We start from the raw sequence: 23877 nt of genomic DNA on the forward strand, positions 1-23877 counted from the left end.
TACACAACGCAACGGTATTAGCATTTCCTCAATTTGTTCAATTCTCGGGTACTTATTCAGAAGGACGTATGTGATTTTGTAAACAAAGATTCAAACGTCGATTTGTCCGATCTGATGGCACTCCCACGCAAACCATCACCATAGGCAGATAGGGGGGGCTTCGGCTACCTGTTGGTGGCGTTAGTTTGCGTGGGAGTGCCATCGGATCGGACAAATCGACGTTTGAATCTTTGTTTACAAAATCACATACGTCATTTTGAATAAGTACCCGAGAATTGTTCATCCTTCGCGAAAATAAACAATCAATCGCTCTAAGTGAGCGATTGTTCATTTGAATTTCGGAATAGGCGCCCGCGTAATCATTTTTTTTAACGTATAAGAAAAGTTAAAAAGAAACGGGATTATAATTGAAAATAAAATAATATTCACGGCTGTTTAACCTCATCGGCAGTAATCGGATAACTAATGTCAATCAGCAACCCTTATGTTATCTCTACTTAAACACTTAAGGTTAAATAAGAATGTTCAGCCAGACATATTTTGTTAATTTACGTTTATTTTACATGTCGTTTATTTTGCATTACTTTCGCGCGCGTGTGTGTCATTTGCCGTGACCAGTATCCAGTTTTCCGCGAGCGGTAATGGCCGCCAGCTTGCCTGCGGGTTAGTCTCTGATTTGACGTTTCTGGAGGTCAACTGCACCCACCATTCGAGAATTTTGATCAATGTGGTATATAAGAAGGCTTGAATTCACTGAACCAGCACCTTCTTATATGCAACATTGGTCAAAATTCTCGGAGCGGTGTGTGCAGTTGACCTCCAGAAACGTCAAATCAGAGACTGATTCGCAGGCAAGTTGGCGGCCATTACCGCTCGTGGAAAACTGGATACCGTAATCAGGATCTTACTGGTATTAATCCTGATGTGCCTGTTGGCACTCGTGTTGGGCTTGTACGCTTTGAGCAGCACACCCAATCAACATAAAATCGTACATGGTGCAATACAAGATGCTTAATTGGGGCCAATATACATACATGTTGTATGTAGAAGTACCTCTATTGCTTCCACTTCAGCATCCTGCACGACACGACGACACCATATACGTTCATGTGTCGACTGGGTTTGATAGGGCCTGCTTATAGATACATGCAGTTTTTTGCAGAGGTTTAACAGAGCCCACTGTCAAACCCCACCACATCCTAGGCAGGCCCCCTAACTCGCAGTGGCCATGGAGAGGGGTCGTCAAGCCCTTGGACATAGTCCCTATTTATTTATTTATTCAGACTAAGGCCGAAGTGGCCTGTGCGGTATATAAGAGTCTTCTCCATTCGGCTCGGTCCATGGCTACACGTCGCCAACCACGCAGTCTACGGAGGGTCCGCAAGTCATCTCCCACCTGATCGATCCACCTTGCCCGCTGCGCACCTCGCCTTCTTGTGCCCGTCGGATCGTTGTAGAGAACCATTTTCACCGGGTTACTGTCCGACATTCTGGCTACGTGCCCGGCCCACCGCAGTCGTCCGATTTTCGCGGTTTGAACGATGGATGGTTCTCCCAACAGCTGATGCAACTCGTGGTTCATTCGCCTCCTCCACGTACCGTCCGCCATCTGCTTCAGTCTGATGTAGGCTTCCTGTTGCTTCCTGACATAGTCCCTGTTGCCCCCTAAATTTTGGGGAAGCTATTGTCATTCAGTCAGATAAACGGATGTATGATAGTTAATTCTAAATAAAATAAAATGTTCAATCAGTTTACGATCCAATTATCTGGTCAAATCCAAATCTAGATTACACCCCTCTCAATTAATAACCATTAACCAATATTAATCCACATGGTCCTGAAAAGGTGAACTTTTTTTTTGAAAATGTTGCGTTACCAACGGCTTTTCTTTACTATGACTTCATACGGAAAAACTTTATGGAACTTCACGTCATGAGTCACGATGATCTTCGTACGGGTTCGATCCCAAAATCGATATTCGGTTTCACTGAGCCACAGCTCAGCGGGATTCATCTGGACAGACATCTGCCGTCGGATTTCGGATTCGTAAATCCCGATATTCGAATGAAAAGCCCGAAAACCGCGTAAAAAAATCGGTTTTTCTCGGTTTTCATGCCTCCTTGAGAAACAACCGCGTAAATTCCGAAATCCGCGGAAAAGTGACACCAGTGTTCACGAAATTCCGATTATGAAAACTTAGGTCCTCCATGGAATTCAGGTATAATGTGCATTAACTACTTGCCGAACGAGACCCTTACCTCATAGAATGGAATTCCGCAACGAATAATCTATAATACGGAATGAGCTCGAATAGCAAATGTTTTTAACTGAAATTTTTTGAGGAGTTAGTAACAAATTACAAAGCCTTATAAACTAAGGTAGGGGCCATAACTTTATAATGATGACATTTTCATGTGCATGCCACAATAGCTTGGTGAAACTGAATTCATCAACAAAAAAAAAATCACATCATAGCATATCATGTAAGAAATGAAATGTTAAAAAAAGCCATCTCCATAGCGTTTAAACACAGACAAAGTTATATTAAAAGTTTAATAGGTCATACAATTAAATCGTGATATGCGAACAAACATCGACTTCCCCTTTCCATTATACACTTGACGCAACGAAGGCAATATGTTCTCTGACGCCGAACACGTGTCCTGACGATAGGGAGCATCCTTTTCCGACCTACCCCTCTTGGTTTCATTCGATTTACGTTCTATAAGTATGCACGTTTATTACAAATGCTGTTTCCAGTCCGGATCCAGTCGAGATGAAAAATGACAAAACCAAGGAGATGAACCACACTGACTGGCCATGCGGTGGGTTGTCGTCATCTCCGACTATACCGGGTTGTGTTATTAAATAAAAGTTAATCTATTCATTCGTCCCGGAAATGTTTTGCCCATGCAAGTGCTGGTGTTCGTGCGTCCTTCCGTCCTTGTGGGTTTAATTTATAGTTCCGACATTATTGCACATATCATGCTTACTTGAGACGTGCTTGAAAGACCCTTTTTTCGAAGGACTATCATCATTGGGAGGTACCGTAGATCGGGGTATTTCTTGACATGGTTATTTCTAAGATTGAGTAATCCGCTTCGATTATCCTTAGCTTAACAGTAAAGGCTGTCTATCAACTAAATAAGATAAAGTTGGAAGTATTTCTAGAATTTTCGATAGGTTCATACCATTACCATACATATTTTATCAAAGCTAATTTCCTAGATTAATATCAAGTCTAGGCACAATGCCACACCTTTCAACTGTAGTTTTCCACAAACATTTTTCATGAGGTGAAAAAACTGAAGCTCACTTGTTCTGTTCTTCGCGATTAGGGGTGAGTTTATTGATGTTCCACGTTACCCTTTTCAACAGTCTCTTTTTGTTTACTTTTTTAATAAAAATCAGATTAGTGAAGCACTGAAGGGTTCGGTGAGGGTAATGTTTCTGAAAAGGATGCATATGCAGGTGCGTAATGTACTACAAGTTGGTTAGGATGTATATTAGAGTGGGGCATCATGATCATTTTTTTTCTTCAAATCAATGGTTTTTCGAAACTATTCGGGATCTCATACAACTGTCCAGAATTTAGGCCCGATTGGATGCTTCTTCGCTTTCCACATCGCGTTTTAAGTTTGTATGAGAATTAGTATGGAAAAACGTACATTTTTGCATTTTTACTCCGAGAGGTTTCAGTACCTCGTAAAGTAAACCATTGTGTTAAAGTATAGGTAACCCAAAGAATGACGAAGAACTTTGCTGAAGAAGTAGTACGTTGCTGGAACGTCCACAAACAAAGTTTGATCATTCAAACCATATGCAAAAAATCGTTTATTCTAATTAAGTGAACTAATAATTTAACTGAGTGTTATCTCAAAATTATTGATCTTATAGGGCTGGGTAGCTAATTGGAGTTATTCGGAATCATTTCTCAATGTAAAAATCCGGACAAGAAGGTAGATGAGTTTTGCCCTTTAACAATCATATAGGCTGCCCAGTAGTGCTGACGGGAACATTTATTTCTTGCACACGGTTTGAAGAATCTATTTTTTAAAGCGTTATAACATTTTTGTAGACGTACCTACCTTCTTCAGAAAAGTCTTTCGGCATCCTTCAGACAATATACAAACGTATCAAGTTACGTGACTGGCAATAAATTGAAGCCAATAGGAGAAGAAGGGCTGCGAAATGGTGAGTTGACATCCGTTGAAGGGGCGCCTAACATAGCTCTGGTCCTCACAAGTTCCAATACTCACGCTTCCACGGGTCTTCCGATGACAATTGACCGCCAGCTAAGGGTTGCGTACTTAGCTGGTAGTGCAGCCTGGGCACTGTTGTCCTTCTGACATCAGCTAGAGTGAGAGGGTGCGTACTGTGGGGTCTGCCTAGGATGTGGTGGGGTTCGACAGTGGGCTCTGTTGAACTTCTATAAAAAGCTGCATGTGTCCCGAAGCAGGCCCTATCAAAGCGACCGTGTGCCGCTCAAAGCGCACTAGCCCAGTCCTGGTGTTGGGTGGGACTTTAAACAAATTTGACCCGACTGATCGAGCGTCTGTCCACCAAGGAGATGCGGCACCAACAGCGTCTGTTCTGGCATCCAGTGGCTGAGTATGAAATGCTATTCCCCGGAAGCTATACCTAAGATGGCAGCCCCATCCCGGTGGATAGGGAACCTTGGGCCAACAACCTACTGTTCCCGAAACATCAATTTGTTCGAGAATCCGATAATGAAAGAATACGGGCTGATTTTACGGCGACAATTCTTAGCGCGAAACAACGGACACGAATAGGAACATGGAACGTTTTAACCCTAGCCCAGCAGGGTAAATTGGCACAACTTGCCAATGAGGCACGCCGCATGAAGCTTGAGATCCTGGGACTGAGTGAAGTCCGTTGGCCAAACTTTGGAGAACACAGAACGCCGTCGGGACAAGTTCTGCTATACTCTGGTTTACGAGGTGAACACGCTCCCCGGCATCGCGGAGTTGGCTTCCTACTAAGCGCTCAGGCACACTCTGCGCTTATGAAGTGGGAACCTATAAGTGAAAGGATAATCGTTGCCAGATTTAGAACACGGGTCCGAAACCTTACTATAATCCAATGTTATGCGCCAACCGATGCTGCCGATCTGCAAGGCAAGGAGAACTTCTGCAGTCAACTCAATGCCGTCGTAGATAGAATTCCGAAGGGTGATATCAAGATCTGTTTGGGCGACTTCAATGCGAAGATCGGATCCGACAACTCGAACCATGAGCGCATTATGGGACGCCATGGTTTCGGAGAAATGAGCGAAAACGGAGAGCTGGTCGCAGAATTTTGTGGTAATAACAACATGGTGATCGGGGGATCGTTCTTCCCTCATCGACCGGTTCACAAGGTCACGTGGGTCTCCCGTGACGGCTTTACAGAAAATCAAATTGACCACATCTGCATCAGCCGATAATGGAAACGGAGCCTTCTTGATGTACGGAATAAACGTAGTGCCGATATCGCGTCTGATCATCACCTCCTCATCGGCGAAATACGCCTGCGCATTGCGCGGATTCGTTGGCAGGAGGAAAGAGTTGGACGACGATTCAACACACGCCGACTGGAAGATGCCACGGTAAAACGGTCCTTCGTTGAAGAACTAGAGACGCGTGCTGCAGATATTCCGGAAGGTGGCAGCGTGGAAGACCAATGGACCGCCATCAAGAATGCCTTCATCGCCACCAGCGAGAACAATCTGGGCGAACTACGCTCATGTCGACGGGACAAGCGAGCGTGGGCAGACTCTCTGGCCGACGAAGGAGAGAGAGCCGCCGCAACCGGGGACATTCGCCTCCTCTACGATATCTCACGACACTTAAGCGGGGCGAAGATGAATGCAACGATGCCTGTGAAAGACGCGAATGATCAGTTATTGACCGACCCAACTGACCAGCTGAAACGCTGGTTCGAGCACTTCGAACAACTTTTTCAAGTGCCAGCCAGGCCATCACCACCTCGGCATGATCTGCCTAGGATCCGACGTATAACACGCGTCAATACCGAAGCTCCATCACTGCTAGAGATTCAAACAGCCATCCAAAGCATGAAATCGAATAAAACCCCAGGGGTCGACCGCATATCAGCCGAGATGCTCAAAGCTGACCCCATGACATCCCTTCAACTACTGCATCATTTATTTCGTAATATCTGGGACACCGCAACTTTCCCGGTCGACTGGATGCAAGGTATCTTAGTGAAGGTGCCCAAAAAGGGTGACATGACTGTATGCGATAACTGGCGAGGCATTATGTTGCTGTGTATCGTTCTCAAAGTTCTGTGCAAAATTATCCTAGCCCGGATTCAGGAGAAGATCGATGCGACTCTCCGGCGGCAGCAAGCCGGATTCCGTGCCGGAAGATCCTGTGTGGACCATATTGTCACGCTCCGCATCATTCTGGAGCAGGTCAACGAATTCCAAGAGTCCCTTTACTTGGTATTCATTGACTACGAAAAAGCTTTCGACCGTCTCAATCACGAGAATATGTGGGGCGCCCTGAGACGCAAGGGGGTTCCTGAGAAAATCATCGGCCTCATCGAAGCACAGTACGAGGCCTTTTCGTGTAGAGTGCTGCACAATGGGGTCCTGTCCGACCCTATCCGGGTCGTAGCTGGTGTGAAGCAAGGATGTATTCTATCACCGTTACTGTTCCTCATCGTAATCGATGAGATTCTGGTAGATGCGATTGACCGTGAACCAAACCGCGGGCTGTTATGGCAGCCTATAACCATGGAGCACCTAAACGACTTCGAATTGGCGGATGACGTTGCACTATTCGCGCAACGGCGCTCTGATATGCAGAGTAAGCTCAACGACCTTGCCGATCGCTCCCCCTCGACAGGTTTAGTCATCAACGTCAACAAAACCAAATCGTTGGATGTAAACACGGTGACTCCTTCCAGTTTCACAGTAGCCGGGCAACCAGTGGATAATGTTGAAAGCTTCCAATATCTTGGTAGCCAAATGGCGTCAGACGGCGGTACCAAGATCGACATAGGCGCACGGATCAAGAAAGCAAGGGCTGCCTTTGCGAGTTTAAGAAATATCTGGAAAAACAGGCAGATAAGTGAACGCACCAAAATACGAATTTTCAACTCTAACGTGAAATCTGTGCTGTTATACGCTAGCGAAACATGGTGTGTATCAGTGGAGAACACTCAACGGCTGCAGGTGTTCATTAACAGATGCCTGCGGTATATAATTCGGGCCTGGTGGCCTCACAACTGGATCTCAAACAACGAGCTCCATCGTCGTTGTCACCAGAGGCCGATAGCAACAGAAATTCGGGATCGGAAGTGGGGCTGGGTCGGCCACACTACGTAGGGGCGGAAACGAAATCTGTAAGCAAGCATTAGACTGGAACCCAGCGGGACATCGCAGCAGAGGCAGACCCAGAAGCTCATGGCGGCGAAGCCTCAATAAAGAAATAAAAGAAGTCGACCGAAATCTAACCTGGCAACAGGGTAAAGCGATAGCCGGGCATCGCTCAGGATGGAGATCTTTCAAGTCGGCCCTTTGCACCACCGGAGGTGTACAGGATCCATAAGTAAGTAAGTAAATAGGAGAAGAAATGCAAAACAGGTACGTTTTCCCATACTATCCTCTATCGAAAAAATCACTATAATAAAGTTAAAAAAATACTAATCTTCTTATAAATTTCAAATGGGAAAAGCGGGGACGCAATCTTTTTTTTGCACAGTTGATTGGGGTCCCCAAACGAGTGAGAAAAACCTTGATCTCACTTGATTGAATGAAGTTTGCGTTTTTCCGTACCACCATACAACTGCACCCCACCAAAATAGTCTAATGTATATATTCAATATCAGGATATCGAGATGTTGTAATGCCGTTTAAAAAATTAATCAAATTTAGGTAGAGGTTGGTGGCCTACATTTGTTCACATATTCTAAATTCATCTCCCATTTTACGGTACTGGTAGTAGGTTTTTTATAGGACCCAATTTCAAACTCATATTTTCCACGAAGATTTTTGTGCAGAGATAAAACTAAGGAATTAATGCCCCTCTCTCACAGTACTGTTACCCGTGGTTACCCATTCCGTGTATCTTAATATCAACAATCATTTTCCACAGGCTTTTGATGACAATTATTACCAAACATTAATCACTCTTCATTTCTATAATAATGACTTCATAAGATGACAAATGGCTATGAATTGTCTGAGACTGAGACGAAAGCAAGTGAATCGAGGCACACCACATCGTCCGTCGTCGTCCTCTGCTCATATCTAGAACACGTGGATGAATGATCCCTTGATCTGAAGCTCCGGTGGTAACCATCAACCGCACCAAACAACGCTCAAAGCCGGTTGTCGTCATCATGTTAGTAGGGGTGCAAATATTTGATTTTCCCCTTTTCAGCGTAGATCCAAATCGGAGTCTGCAATAAGTGCCATGATACGGAGTATAATCAGTAGGACAAATCGTTTTATGGTTTTTATATTAGTTTTCACTCCTTCCTGTCTTCTTGATAGTGTGACTGACTGGTGACGAAGACTTCAATTATTTGTGATACAGAGAGGACATGGACAGAGGGTGGCAAAGAGTGTTTAGATTGAAATTGACACCCTCTTTGGGTTTCATGAATATACGAGGGTGCCTTCCCTAGTCCAGGTTCATATTGCGATTTGGCTGACTGGTTCCAGGAGAGGATTTTTCTAATAAAATCTAATAACTATACAAACAAGATATTGGACAAGTGTGTCGGCAATTTGAAAAGCTTGCCCTTTTTATTGATGCATGTTACGGATGTAATTATTAAAATATCGTGCATCATACACGTGGACACCAATTCTTGTCAGTAAACAATCAATTGTTCGCTTTGAGCATGGAGTGATCTTTCTTGGGTTATGTAGGGTAATATCGCTCTTGGACTTCAACTTATAGACTGTCCCATGAAAAACCAAGCAATGAAAAGGAATTTGATTTGTTTCTCATTTTTGTGTGCAGTAAACACGCATGTATGTCAAATGAAGCGACGAAATGGCTGAGATTGGTGCTGCATTTCTTTGTTTCGCGACGAGATGAACAGCTCCCCTGTTATGGTGAAAAAAAAAACAGTAAAATTTTGCGAAACTAAACACTTTCATTACCAAAATATTAGGTAGGCTTGTACGCAAGTTTCTGGTTGGAAAACCTTCAGCTGCTAATCGCGCATAGTGTTAGGCTCCTTAGAATTATATTAGGGGCTGTCCCTACCATGGACGGACAGGTATAGATCAGTTTTCAGTTCCTGGACAATTGCTCATAAAAATTTGAGTGAACTTTTTTTTAATGTCTTTATTTTATAGATTTCGGCTCTTGACCGGTTTATCTCTAAATGTATGGACTGTGAACGTTCGCCATACTGCCCCGTCCCCCTAAATTTACCATGTGGTATATGGACAGCCCCTTACATATTACACTGGGGTTACATTTTACGCTGATGCATTTAATCAATTTCTCGATCTATCTCAATTCCAGCATTCTTTTATCTAACACCTGATTTTCTTCATTTTTTGTTTTTCGCTTAAAAAAGACACCGGTTCAGCGATTTTTACATTTTTGTACTATCTTCAAAGTTTGTGATTAAACAATAGGTATACAATCAAACCTCCATGAGTCGATATTGAAGGGACCATCGACTCGTGGAAATATCGAGATGTGGAATAGAAATTCCTTGAAAAGCTCTTTGAAGGGACCATCACAGTAGCCCAGAAATTATTTTTTAACATGGCATAATTTCCTTCCATGAGTCGATATCGAGTCATAGAACATCGACTCATGGAGGTTTGACTGTAACATGTTTTTGTTGTTGCTTCCTAATCTTCGCCGATTTTCGTCAGTGTCAAAGCGTTCTGGAGCCCATAGACGTTCTATTGTAGAGTTTATGAGGAACTCGAAACTACAGTATTCCCCCGTTTATTCGGACCTCGCTAAACCGACGACTCGTTAGTCCGGATCTCGCTAATTCGGAATTTTCCGGATTAAAAAGTATCAACACCCATTTAAACACATTATGCTGTCAGTTTTCAAATTTGTGCTGTGATTTTGTTTTGGTTCACTTGTATGGATTTGACAGTCGGATTAACGAGAGAAACCTCGATAGTCCGGCCATACATTTGTCGGATCAGCGGGGGGATACTGTATTCAGATGAATTGTGTGTAGCAGCTAAAACTCAACGGTACTTCAAGATTCTTCACTCATCCAAAATAGTTTGTGCAAAAAGATGATTTTTTCAGCACGAGTTGTACGTTTATCCAACGCAAGGACGGAAATCTTCGTTTTACTATCAGTTGCATCGACGCTCAGTAGGCAGCTTCGTCATTGATTCGTGTTTGTTTTGATCAGACGCTCGGCAATGCAGGCACGAACATCTCGCAGCATGCTGTCAAATTTCCATACCTTTTTTACCGCCCGATCCTCAATAGCCGATTGATAATCGAGCGTAAAAAATGAATATCTACCGGGGCTGAAATGAATATTTTGAATTGCGGTTGATTTGTACCGATAAATGATGATTATTTTACTTTATATACTAAACAGATGCATATATTTTAGAAATCTGACTTCAAAATGTTGAATCCATGCACCGCAGTATAAAATGATATTCATATTTTGAGATTTCAAATTGAATATCAATGTGCCAAACTGAAGATTCATTTTGACACCGCACAAAACAACGCTGACACCGAAAGTCGACGCTTGCTGCTGTTTGTGCACATGCCGTCCTATTCATTCGCACATTCAAATTCGGGAAGGACTAGCAACTTGATTGTGTGTTGGATGTCGGCTATTTGAGTGTAGTTAAAATGATTTTTTCTGTCCCTGCCAACGAGGCTTGTCGAGTTGGATAAATACTACGAGTGCTGAAAAAATCGAGTTTTGCAACGAGTTGCACACGCTATTTTTTGCAATTACTAAAAATAGGCTTGAATAAGATAAATCTGTTCTAAAATGGTACAATTTTATTCACTTAACAAGACCAATCTTGCCACAAAATCATGTTGCTGCAGAAACAAACAGATTCCATGTTATCGTGCCCCATTGTGTGCTCGACAAACCATAAGGCTATAGATAAACCTGCCTTTAGAGAATTTGATGTCATGTCCATCAAATTATTTCATTTATTACGTGACACAGAGAATGCACTATTTGAACCCTCACTCAAGCAAATTCAGCTAAATGTGGTCATGTAATTATTGTTCTAATGCTGGTTTTCCATTATAGCACCCAAATGAGTGCTTTAATTGGTTTTTTGGGTACAGATTCATCATATTTAAGCCCATTTTTCGTCATTGCAAAAAATAGCGTGTGCAACTCGTTGCAAAACTCGATTTTTTCAGCACTCGTAGTATTTATCCAACTCGGCAAGCCTCGTGCTCGTACAACTCGTGCTGAAAAAATCATCTTTTTGCAACTAATTGCACAAACTACTATTATGCAACCCATTTGAGTTGCATAATGTTCATTAAAGCACTCATGTCATCAGTACAGAAAAGTAGGCCGTTTTATCACTCAAACGCCAACTGTAAACCAGGTATTATGATCAGGAATTGCAAAAAAGTAGTTTTTGCTTCTACTTCCAAAACTGATCTGATTTATTATTTTTTGGTTGAACGAACGTCAGAAGCAAATGAAATTCAACAGCGTTCAATGGACAGAGATATTAAAATCCCATCTATGTGAAAATTGGAACCGTTTTGTACCATAATTTGAACCGAGTTAGATAGGATTTCTTACCGCATTCCCGGCCTAACATGCGTACGACTGCATTATTCAATTGATATTTATGACAGAACGCAACCTTTTCTGATTCGGCTCGAACAACGCCAGTCTTACAGCAACACTCAACCTACGTGAAGGTAAATTAGGTGATCCTTTTTTTTATTTACTTATGGATCCTGTACACCTCCGGTGGTGCAAAGGGCCGACTTGAAAGATCTCTATCCTGAGCGATGCCCAGCTATCGCTTTAAGGCTCCCCCAGACCAAAGCGATTTCATCGCCGCGATGGCGACAACTAGTCGCCGCGATTCTACCGTTGGGTCGCTGCAAGCAGTTTGGTATTTACGCTTCCATATTACCGATGACAGAATCGCTGTCGCCAAGCGATAGAATTGCGTCGCGACTGTCGCATCGCGTGTGTTTGGGGGAACCTTTAACCTGTTGCCAGGTTAGATTTCGGTCGACTTCTTTTATTTCTTTATTGAGGCTTTGCCGCCATGAACCTCTGGGTCTGCCTCTGCTGCGATGTCCCGCTGGGTTCCAGTCTAATGCTTGTTTACAGATTTCGTTTCCGCTCCTACGTAGAGTGTGGCCAACCCAGCCCCACTTCCGATCTCGAATTACCGTTGCTATCGGCCTCTGGTGACAACGACGATGGCCCGAATTATATACCGCAGGCATCTGTTGATGAACACCTTCAGCCGTTGAGTGTTCTCCACTGATACACACCATGTTTCGCTAGTATATAACAGCATAGATTTCACGTTAGAGTTGAAAATTTGTATTTTGGTGCGTTCACTTATCTGTCTGTTTTTCCAGATATTTCTTAAACTCGCGAAGGCAGCCCTTGCTTTCTTGATCCGTGCACCTATGTCGATCTTGGTACCGCCGTCTGACGCCATTTGGCTACCAAGATATTGGAAGCTTTCAACATTCTCCACTGGTTGCCCAGCTACTGTGAAACTGGAAGGGGTCACCGTGTTTATATCCAACGATTTGGTTTTGTTGACGTTGATTACTAAGTTGACGTTGATTGAAGTCGCCCAAACAGATCTTGATATCACCCTTCGGAATTCTATCTACGACGGCATTGAGTTGACTGTAGAAGTTCTCTTTGTCTTGCAGATCGGCAGCATCAGTTGGCGCATAACATTGGATTATAGTAAGGTTTCGGACCCGTGTTCTAAATCTGGCAACGATTATCCTTTCACTTATAGGTTCCCACTTCATAAGCGCAGAGTGTGCCTGAGCGCTTAGTAGGAAGCCAACTCCGCGATGCCGGGGAGCGTGTTTACCTCGTAAACCAGAGTATAGCAGAACTTGTCCCGACGGCGTTCTGTGTTTTCCAAAGACTTCACTCAGTCCTAGGATCTCAAGCTTCATGCGGCATGCCTCATTGGCAAGTTGTGCTAATTTACCCTACTGGGCTAGGGTGAAAACGTTCCATGTTCCTATTCGTGTCCGTTGTTTCGCGCTAAGAGTCGTCGCCGTAAAATCAGTCCGCATTCTTTCATTATCGGATTCTCGAACAAATTAATGTTTCGGGAACAGTAGGTTGTTGGCGCAAGGTTCCCTATCCACCGGGATGGGGCTGCCATCTTAGTATAGCTTCCGGGGAATAGCATTTCATACTCAGCCGCTGGATACCAGAACAGACCTCCTTGGTGAACAGACGCTCGATCAGCCTCGTCAAATTTGTTTAAAGTCCCACCCAACACCAGGACTAGGCTAGTGCGTTTTGAGTGGCACACGGTCGGTTTGATAGGGCCTGCTTGGGGACACATACAGGTTTTTATAGACGTTCAACAGAGCCCACTGTCGAACCCCACCACATCCTAGACAGACCCCATAGGACGCACCCTCTCACTCTAGCTGATGTCAGAAGGACAACAGTGCCCAGGCTACACTACCAGCTAAATACGCAACCCTTAGCTGGCGGTCAATTGTCATCGGAAGACCCGTGGAAGCGTGAGTATTGGAACTTGTGAGGACCAGAGCTATGTTAGGCGCTCCTTACCAGATGTCAACTCACCATTTCGTAGCCCAAAGCATCACCTAGAATGCTTTGAAAGGCGGATGGACAAAGACCCTGAGCTGAAGGACAGTGTGCAACGGCAGATCAAAGAGTACCTGGAGAGCAACTACATCCACGAAGTAACTCAGCAGTCATGTCATGCTTCTCGAAAGTCTTTCAATTCAAGAAGCTTGACCTAATTTATGTGCGACTTCTTAATATTTTAAACATAAAGAAGAGGGACATAAGCGTATGAATGAATTTTGTACGAAGCTTCTCTGCACCTTTCAAATTTAATCATAAAGTTTTCGGATTGTGATTGGAAGGAATGCATGATGTGGGTTCGTCAATGCTGAACGATTTAAATAAATGAACATGATTTTTGATTTTGAATCCTTGTAACAGCGTATTGCAACATTTATTTGATACTAGCAAACGCAAAGAACTTCGTTTCACCTAAAATTTATTTATTTTTTGATTAGATATCGAATTATGAAGAAATAGGGGAACTGTTCCGTTTTCAATCTCATTGAACATATATTCATCTCATCGCAAAACAAAGAAATACAGCATCAATCTCGTCACTTCTTTCTGCTAACACGCGTGCTCACTGGAGAAAAAAATCACAAAAATAATAAACAAACCAAATTCCTTTTCATTGCTTTGTTTTTGATGGGATGGAAGTAGGAGCTATGGGATGAAGTGCCAAACTGTTCCCCTATATGTTTCATTTGTATGGGATGGGAGCCCCCCTTTCTAAAGCGGGGAGGGGTCTTAGAACCATTTTAAGAACCTTCCCCCGCCCCAAAAACCTCTGCATACATTTTTTTACGCCGATCAGTTATCAGTAGTTTCCAGGGTTCGTAATGCTCACTCAATCTCAGGAGCACATGATGCTCCCTCACGAAAATTTTCGGGAAGAAATCGCTTTTCTGGAAAGAAAAACAGCCTGGAGAGTGATAACCATTTTTCGCTCACTTCGATTGCCGTCAAACCTTGGTTTGCTCTTTTTCTTTCATATTCGAGTCTTTTCGTGGTAACCATAAATGCAAATAGTAGTAGCTTATGTGGAACAAATAACTTAACGCTTTCATACAGATAGCGTGGTGGTGTGGCTAGAGTAAGCGCATCACCACATAATATATAGGCATCATTGCAGTGAAATGTGGTCCTCCCAGAATTTTGAAACGCTAGCGAACCTAGCGGTGGAAGTCAAGCTTTACTGAACAACGCGCATAAGATAGAGCAGCATCGCATGCTTTGTCGTCTCTTTCTTTCGCCTTGGATACGCGGGAGAGCCGTCCGTCGATTGTTGATACACGAAAAGCCTACTTTGAAACTTGCAGTTTGTTCTATGATTCCTATCTGTTTTGTGGCAGTGAGTGAGAGGTAAAACTGAGGAAACGAAAAAGGATTTTCATCTAACAGGCAAGATTTTCGTTTATCTTCCCAGGCTAATTCTGGAGAAAAGATTGATGGGTGAAAGATGATCCTCAACATAAACAACGAAAAAAGATTCTCCTTTGGCCCGAAAAACGCTTGCTTTGGTCTCATTGAAACGAAAAGTCGAAACCCTGAGTTTCCGAGTCTATAAGGTTCAGACAGACAAGATTTTTTTTTTATGTTTATAGATTTAATGGCTTTGTTTCAATTCCCGAATAGATGTTTTCAAGACAAAATTTTCAAAACGACTTATCTGCTTTTGTAAACAAAGATTCAAACGACGATTTGACGAAACTGATAGCTCTCCCACGCAAACCAACACTATCAACAAGTAGCGGAAACCTTCACCTACCTATTGGTGGTATTGGTTTACGTGGGAGAGCTATCAGATTCGTCAAATCGTCGTTTGAATCTTTGTTTACAAAAGCAGATAAGTCGTTTTGAAAATTTTGTCTTGTTTTATTGGTTTTATTGGAAAGCAAAATAAAAAAAGTTTTCCTTACCGGGCGTTTTTTATCTTTCGAAATTTTACTCTTAAGTTAAATTTGTATTCAAATCGGAGGCAGAGTCTAGGTTTAGCCTGTACGTACATAATTAGTCTCGGTACAATCATATTGAACGACTCCATAAAATGATAAAAAGTTGAACTTTTTATCCATCCAACAGAAGGTTATGAACAAAACACATCGTACAAACTGAAGTTGAGACTATATAAATTTATACTGATAGCGACCCTTTATATTTTCCCTCGAATATAAAAATGCGAATGGTTGGCTTATCGCTACCAGGTATTTTAATGACTTGTAACTACTTTTCGCTACCGACATTCGCCTCATATGAATCAAGCGTTTTCATCACGTTATCATTTTCCGTGATGAAAAATGGCTTAATTTTCAACGATAGCCATATTAGTTACACTGAAATTTGATAGCAACCACGAATAGGTTCGTGCATTATATTATCGCGACACAAGTTTAATATGTGTATCGTTTTATAGCAACCAAGTATAAAACAGGGGTGTTTGAATGTGAACCAACGTTATGGTTGTCGCGATGAATCCTCTCTTGTTTTTCAAAGTTTATTTGTTCCTAAATTTGAGCTATTGTTATTGGATATTATTAGATATTAAAGCAGCCTCAATAAGTTGTCTATAATATCAATCATTACTAATAACATAATATATGACACAAATCGCTGTGCACTTCGTCTTCTTGTTCCCGTCGGATCGTTGTCGAGAACCATTTTCACCGGATTACTGTCCGACATTTTGGCTACGTGCCCGGCCCACCGCAGTCTTCCGATTTTCGCGGTGTGAACGATGGATGGTTCTCCCAACAGCTGATGCAACTCGTGGTTCATTCGCCTTCTCCACGTACCGTCCGCCATCGGCACCCCACCATAGATGGTACGCAGCACTTTCCTTTCAAAAACTCCCCGTGCGCGTTGGTCCTCCACGAGCATCGTCCAGGTCTCGTGTCCGTAGAGGACTGAGCGTTTTGTAGATTGTCAGTTTGGTACGGCGGCGAACTCTATTCGGAGCGTCTTACGGAGTCCAAAGTACGTACGATTTCCAGCCACTATGCGTCTCCGAATTTCTCTGCTGGTATCATTTTCGGCAGTCACCAGTGAGCCCAAGTACACAAATTCTTCTACCACCTCGATTTCGTCACCACCGATACAAACTCGCGGTGGGTGGCTCACATTGTCTTCTCTTGAACCTCTCCCTATCATGTACTTTGTTTTCGACGTGTTGATGACTAGTCCGATCCGCTGGGCTTCCCTCTTCAGTCTGATGTAGGCTTCCTCCATCTTCTCAAAGTTACGTGCCATAATATCTATGTAGTCGGCGAAGCCAAATAGCTGGACGGACTTATTGAAAATTGTACCACTCGTGTTAATCCCTGCTCTTCGTATTACCCCTTCCAAAGCGATTCGAAGGGTCTCGAGAATGCCCCTGAAACTCGAACTACGCACATCACCCGATCCATCGTCGCTTTGATCAACCGTATCAGTTTATCCGGAAATCCGTGTTCGTGCATTAGCTGCCATAGCTGGTCCCGATCGATTGTATCATATGCGGCTTTGAAGTCGATGAATAGGTGATGTGTGGGCACGTTGTATTCGCGGCATTTCTGCAGTACTTGGCGAATGGCGAACACCTGGTCCGTGGTGGAGCGTTCGCCCATAAAACCCGCCTGGTACTGTCCCACGAACTCCCTTGCAATTGGTGCTAGTCGATGGCATAAAATTTGGGAGAGTACCTTCTAGGCGGCGTTCAGCAATGTGATTGCGCGGTAGTTGTTACAATCCAGCTTATCGCCCTTTTTGTAGATGGGACACACGACACCTTTCATCCACTCCTGCGGCAAAAGTTCCTCCTCCCAAACCTTGGTAATGACCCAGTGCAGCGCTCTAGCCAGTGCCTCACCACCGTGTTTAAATAGCTCTCCTGGTAGTTGGTCAACCCCAGGGGCTTTGTTGTTCTTCAGCCGGCCAATCTCCTCCTGGATTTTCTGGAGATCCGGAGCCGGTAGAATTATGTCCTGCGCGCGTTCTCCCAGGTCCATCACCATACCGCCATCTTCGTCTGCCACATCGCCATTCAGCCACCTTTGGATCACCTCACGCTCGTTCGTAAGAAGGTTCCCGTTTATGTCCTTACGCATATAAGGCTGTGGCACGTGGCCTCTACGTGAACGGTTCAACTTCTCATAGAACTTTCGTGTGTTATTAGCGCGGTACAGTTGCTCCGTTTCTTCACGGTCTCGACTTTCCTGCTGGCGCTTTTTCCTCCGGAAAATCGAGTTTTGTCTGTTCCGCGCCCGTTTATATCGTGCCTCGTTCGCCCTCGTGCGGTGTTGCAGCAATCTCGCCCATGCTGCATTCTTCTTTTCTACTAACTTTCACATTCGCCGTCATACCAGTAGTTTCTCTGATCCGGGGGCACCGTGCCAAGTGCAGCAGTTGCGTTGCTACCAATGGCGGATCGAATATCTCTCCAGCAATCTTCAAGAGACGCTGCGCCTAGCTGCTCTTCCGTTGGGAGTGCCATTTCCAGCTGCTGCGCGTATTCTTAGGCTAGTCTACCGTCTTGTAGCCGCCCAATGTTAAGCCGCGGCGTCCGACTTCGACGCGTGTTGTACACCGTCGAGAGTTTTGAGCGTAGGCATACTGCAACGAGGTAGTGGTCGGATTCAATATTCGCACTGCGGTAAGTGCGGACGTTCGTGATGTCGGAAAAGAATTTACCGTCGATTAGAACGTGGTCGATTTGGTTTTCCGTTTCTTGATTAGGTAATCTCCATGTGGCCTTGCGGATATTTTTGCGGGGAAAGAAGGTGCTTCGGACTACCATTCCGCGGGAGGCTGCGAAGTTTATGCATCGTTGGCTGTTGTCATTCGATACGGTGTGCAGACTATCCGGTCCGATGACCGGTATATACATTTCCTCCCTTCCTATCTGTGCGTTCATGTCACCGATGACGATTTTGACGTCCCGCAGTGGGCATCCATCGTATGTCTGCTCCAGCTGTGCGTAGAACGCTTCTTTCTCGTCGTCGGGTTTCCCTTCGTGTGGGCAGTGCACGTTGATGATGCTATAGTTGAAGAAACGGCCTTTAATCCTCAGTTTGCACATCCTTGCGTTAATTGGCTGCCACCCAATCACGCGTTGGCGCATCTTACCCGGTTCCCAGCTCTTTGGGGGTGCCACAGCTTTGGTAGAAGATAGTCGCTCGATGCCCGCTTTTCCACACTTTCTGTCCTGTCCAGCAAATCTCCTGCAGCGCCACGACGTCGAAGTTGCGGGGATGTAATTCATCGTAGATCATCCTGTCGCAACCTGCGAAACCTAGCGACTTGCAGTTCCATGTTCCAAGCTTCCAATCGTGATCCTTTATTAGTCGCCTAGGTCTTTGCCGATTATATCGAGTCGCATTATCTTCTATATAGTTGGTGATGATTGGTTTTCCAGGCGGCTTATTGGGCCTGCCCAAACCTCCTGTCTTGTCGGAGGGCCGTCCTGTGCGTCCCACCTAACACCAGGACTTGGGCTTGTGCGCTTTGAGCGGCACACGGTCGCTTTGGTGGGGCCTACTTGCGGATACATGCAGCTTTTTATAGGAATTTAACAGGGCCCACTGTCAAACCCCACCACATCCTAGGCAAGCTCCACAACTCGCAGATGGCCTGGGGAGGGAACGTCAAGCCCTTGGACATAGTCCCTACTGCCCACATCATTTGGTCATTGATCCATTCAAACCCGTCATTTCCTCAGTTTTTGATTTCGAAACCTCGCAATAGCGTATCGCAACATTTATTTGATATTTAAAGGCTTTGTTTCAATTCCCGAATGATGTTTTATTGGTTTTATTGGAAAGCCAAAAAAAAAATCGGAGGCAGAGTCTTAGTTTAGCCTGTACGTACATAATTAGTTTTCGTACATTTATATTGAACGACTCCATAAAATGATAAAAAGTTGAGCTTTTTATCCATCCAACAGAAGGTTATGAACAAACCACATCTTACAAACTGAAGTTGAGACTATATAAATTTATTCTGATAGCGTCCCTTTATCTTTTCCCTCGAATATAAAAGCGAATGGTTGGCTTATCGCTACCAGGTATTTTAATGACTTGTAACTACTTTTCGCTACCGACATTTGCCTCATATGAATCAAGCGTTTTCATTCAAATTATCATTTTCCGTGATGAAAAATGGCTTAATTTTCAACGATAGCCATATTAGTTACACTGAAATTTGATAGCAGCCACGAATGGGTTTGTGCATTATATTATCGCGGCGCAAGTTAAATATGTGTATCGTTTTATAGCAACCAAGCATAAAACGGGTGTATTTGAATGTGAACCAATGTTATGGTTGTCGCGATGAATCCTCTCTTGTTTTTTTTAAGTTTATTTGTTTGCACCCTAAATTTGAGCTATTCAACTTATTGGATATATGCAACTATGCTAGCGTTCTCGACCAAGTCCTGGTGGGAGTCCAAATAGACCTGACATGACTCCCCGGGGCCAAGGCAGGATATTTAAGCAGCCTCAATAAGTCGTCTATAATATCAATCATTACTAATAACATAATATGACATGATGATATGATACAAATCAATACAATCAACGAACTAAGTGAAGAGTAAAGATCAAGATTAGAACCTCGCAATATGAAACTGTAAGTTGCAGTTTGTACCAAGATATTTTACGATGAATTAAATCACAGAAACGCTGCGACGCTGCATGAAGACGACTCCAACACCTCTGGATTCTACAAATCCATCACAGCCCATACGCTAGGAGAAATGTCATAAAAGAAAAAGTAGAACCACGAAAAAATTCCACAGCGAGATATGGGATACATTTCTTTAAATAGTTTTAAAAATTTCAAAATGATATGTATTTGCTCAACATTACAGGGTTAAACTTTTGAGTATCTACATTGTACATATACTTTTTTGATTGTTCATGATAATAAATGTTTTTCTCAAATTGATCCCGGAAAAGGTACTATTTTTGATGTTTATTGAGTTTCTAATATCGTGAAATAAACCATTTGAAAAAATCAGCTTGTAATTTTTAAAATCATTTTGAATTCCATTTGCTATACCTTGCCGTGGTAAATTTTAGTGATTCTACCTGTTCTTTGATGACAGCATTCACCCGGTTCTCCTAGCCCATGCCCGGGGATATACGGGCTTACGTTCATTCTTCGTTTTAAATAATGCAACTCTGGCCCACATAAAAATAAGAAGCAGACACGTTTACTAGGCTTATTATTCAGTAACGTCTTTCTCACAGTTATACTCTGTGTATAATTAAAACCGTGTTCTATTTCATCCTACAATATTTTGTAAAAAATAATATCAATACTAGGTTTTACTTTATTTCATAAGAATAACATTGATCAAATCAAAAGATTTTATAAATTTTATTTCTGGTTGGAACATCTAGAATCTACCAATCTCATGGCGATAATTTTAATAAAAAGTTCGTAATCTGAACATAGTTAAAGCGTAAAAGCATGATGCTCAATTCCTTTGGTTGTTATGGCCCACCTTCTTACCTCTATAGTCTGTGGATCCTTAAGCGAATGTCGGTCGGATACGACAAAAGGCGACCCTTAGGTCGTTCTCCTTAGTTACATTCTAGCGTCGAACTGCCACAGCTAAAATTTATATAGATCCCGAGATAGGACAAACGAGAAGGGTTGATTTCGGTTTATTGCTCACGCTTTTTTTGTTTTAATTATTATTAATAAAGAATCCGAAAGTAGGATGGCTTTCGAAGGTGTAGCGACTTTCTTGGTGACTGACGGATAAAAGGGTGCAGTTTAGATGGTCGGTACGCGACCGTCAACGGGAGGTTCAGTCGGTAAATTAGAGTCCGCTGGCCGACATGGAACACTTTATTACGCTGCGTGGTGCTGCGAGCTCCCAGATTATAACGCCTAAATTAATTAAATTTGTTCGGGTGGCAATGTTGGGTCTGTTGTTTGTGAGGTAGAACGGTGGTTTTATGGAAATGCTTGTTACTGCAGTCATAAACAGCATTTTGATTTGAAAGTGAGCTAAATTACTAAAAGTAGGAAAAATATTCTGATCTCCATAGCACGGTCACATAATTATATTATATCGAACAAAAAGAATAACGTACCGATGTTAGCTCGTATTGCCAACATGAGTGCTTACCGCTAAATAAATAGTCAAAAACTCATTAAATAAAAATAAATGTAATGATTTTGGATGATTTTGATTCCATTTTTTTCGATGACCTGTTCCAGGAAAATAATAAAATATCACAGTATTCTATCTTCCTAGGAAAACTGTTGACGTTTTTTTTGTGAAAAAAAGTTCATAACAACATTGTTACTCGTATTACAATAATAACTTAACTAAGTTTGAAAAGCAGCATCGATATACACGTGCCTGACTCTCTTGGCATCAATTGCAATTAAAATTTTACTTCAAATGAAGGAGTTGACCACCATCTAAATACATGGTAGTCGTGTCTTTGAAAATGTGCCTTATAAAGATATGCCCATTGCATCCATCTGATTAATTAATTAACTTCCCAGCGGGCCATCTTTTTACACTAAACGTGTCATGCGAATGAGTGTGAAGGTGATGCGCAAATTTTTAACGCCTTTTATTGCTGTTCCACATACAGAGTTAGTTATAGTTCAAGCTCTTTGGATTGCATGATCGATATGTGAGTTGCATTTTCAATTTGATTGGCCTTTTCGAAAGGAATGAGCACGATAACTTAGTGAAATAAGAAGTCTGACTAAGGAAAAGGCAGGTGGTTTCTCTATAAACAACACCTTACACCTTACATCGGAAAAATGTGATACATAACACCTGAAAAATTCAAGCAACCCTCAAGAAAAGACTGATTTAGACTGCAGTTCGTTTTCCACAGAGATATGGTTTGAGGTTTCCCATTGCTTAGCGGTGATTTCCATTGCATTTTTTCAGATTAAATCGAACATATTGCAATATGTCAAGGAATGAAGTGAAAATTCTCTTTAGAACAGAAATCCCACACCTTTACACTCAACTCAATGCCAAAAGGAAAATCTTAATTACGTGCAGTTAGGAGATCAATGCCTATAAAGTTTTAATAACGCCATTTTTCAAAATCCATTTACATAACATTAATATCATATATAGAGTAAATTAAAATATTTGTGTTTTTGAAACGTATTCATTTCGTTTCAACAGTCTATTACTATATATAATAGCCCTGTTTGTCTGTCCGGTGACTAGCCAACCAGACGCAGCACGCGGGGAAATTCTCCAAAAAAATAAAATAATTAACACTTCAATTCTTTTTTACTATGTATCAGATGCAGAAAACAAAACCAGTGACAACCTTAGATAACCAGACACAGCATTTGATGAAAAAATCACAGACAACAGACGTTGAAAATTTTGATTTTTTCAATGCATGAATTAATTACCCGTTTATATTATGCATCTCGAGATAAAATAGAATACTGCGGTGTCCTGCTGGGTGCTTCTCAGGTAATCGCAACGGTCACTAAACACAACAGAGTCAATGAATATCTCAACCACTGTATGCACTTGCTATGATAAACACTCTCCATGGACTCAGTGACTCCGGTTGCCTCTCACTAATACAATCGAACACAGCTGTCATTTCGCGAAAAGCACGTGGTTTTGTTCTGAGCGGGAAAATTCTGCCTATCTTTTAACACGGCGGCTATCTTGACGTTTACCTTCGCAGTCGAGCCTGCGAGTGTAAGACCGCCGCAGCATTCTAGAAAAAGATAAGCGCGACAATATCGAAAAAAACACTTGCCACGGGCGCTACTGCGTCCACAAATAAACTAGTTTGTTATATTGTATTACACTCCAATGGTTGGAATGCGCGCGCTTCAAGAGTCTCCTCGCTGTTGCGGTGCATACAATTGTAGGAGGAAACAAGGGAGAAGGATTCCTGTTTTGCCTATAATGGCGGTTGACTGATGCCGAAGCGACTGAAACGTATGATGAGCCATATCGAACGACGCACAGAAAAGGGGTGGCCACCAGGGCAGCATTACCTTCACGCTTGCTCTATTCGAGAAACGGCAGCGACGACGATGGTCCTGATGTAACACAATCGGCAGGGTCGGCTATCAAGCATATGTTAT

This window comes from Armigeres subalbatus, chromosome 2 (assembly GCF_024139115.2).
Source record: "Armigeres subalbatus isolate Guangzhou_Male chromosome 2, GZ_Asu_2, whole genome shotgun sequence".
NCBI classification, from domain to species: Eukaryota; Metazoa; Arthropoda; class Insecta; order Diptera; family Culicidae; genus Armigeres; species Armigeres subalbatus.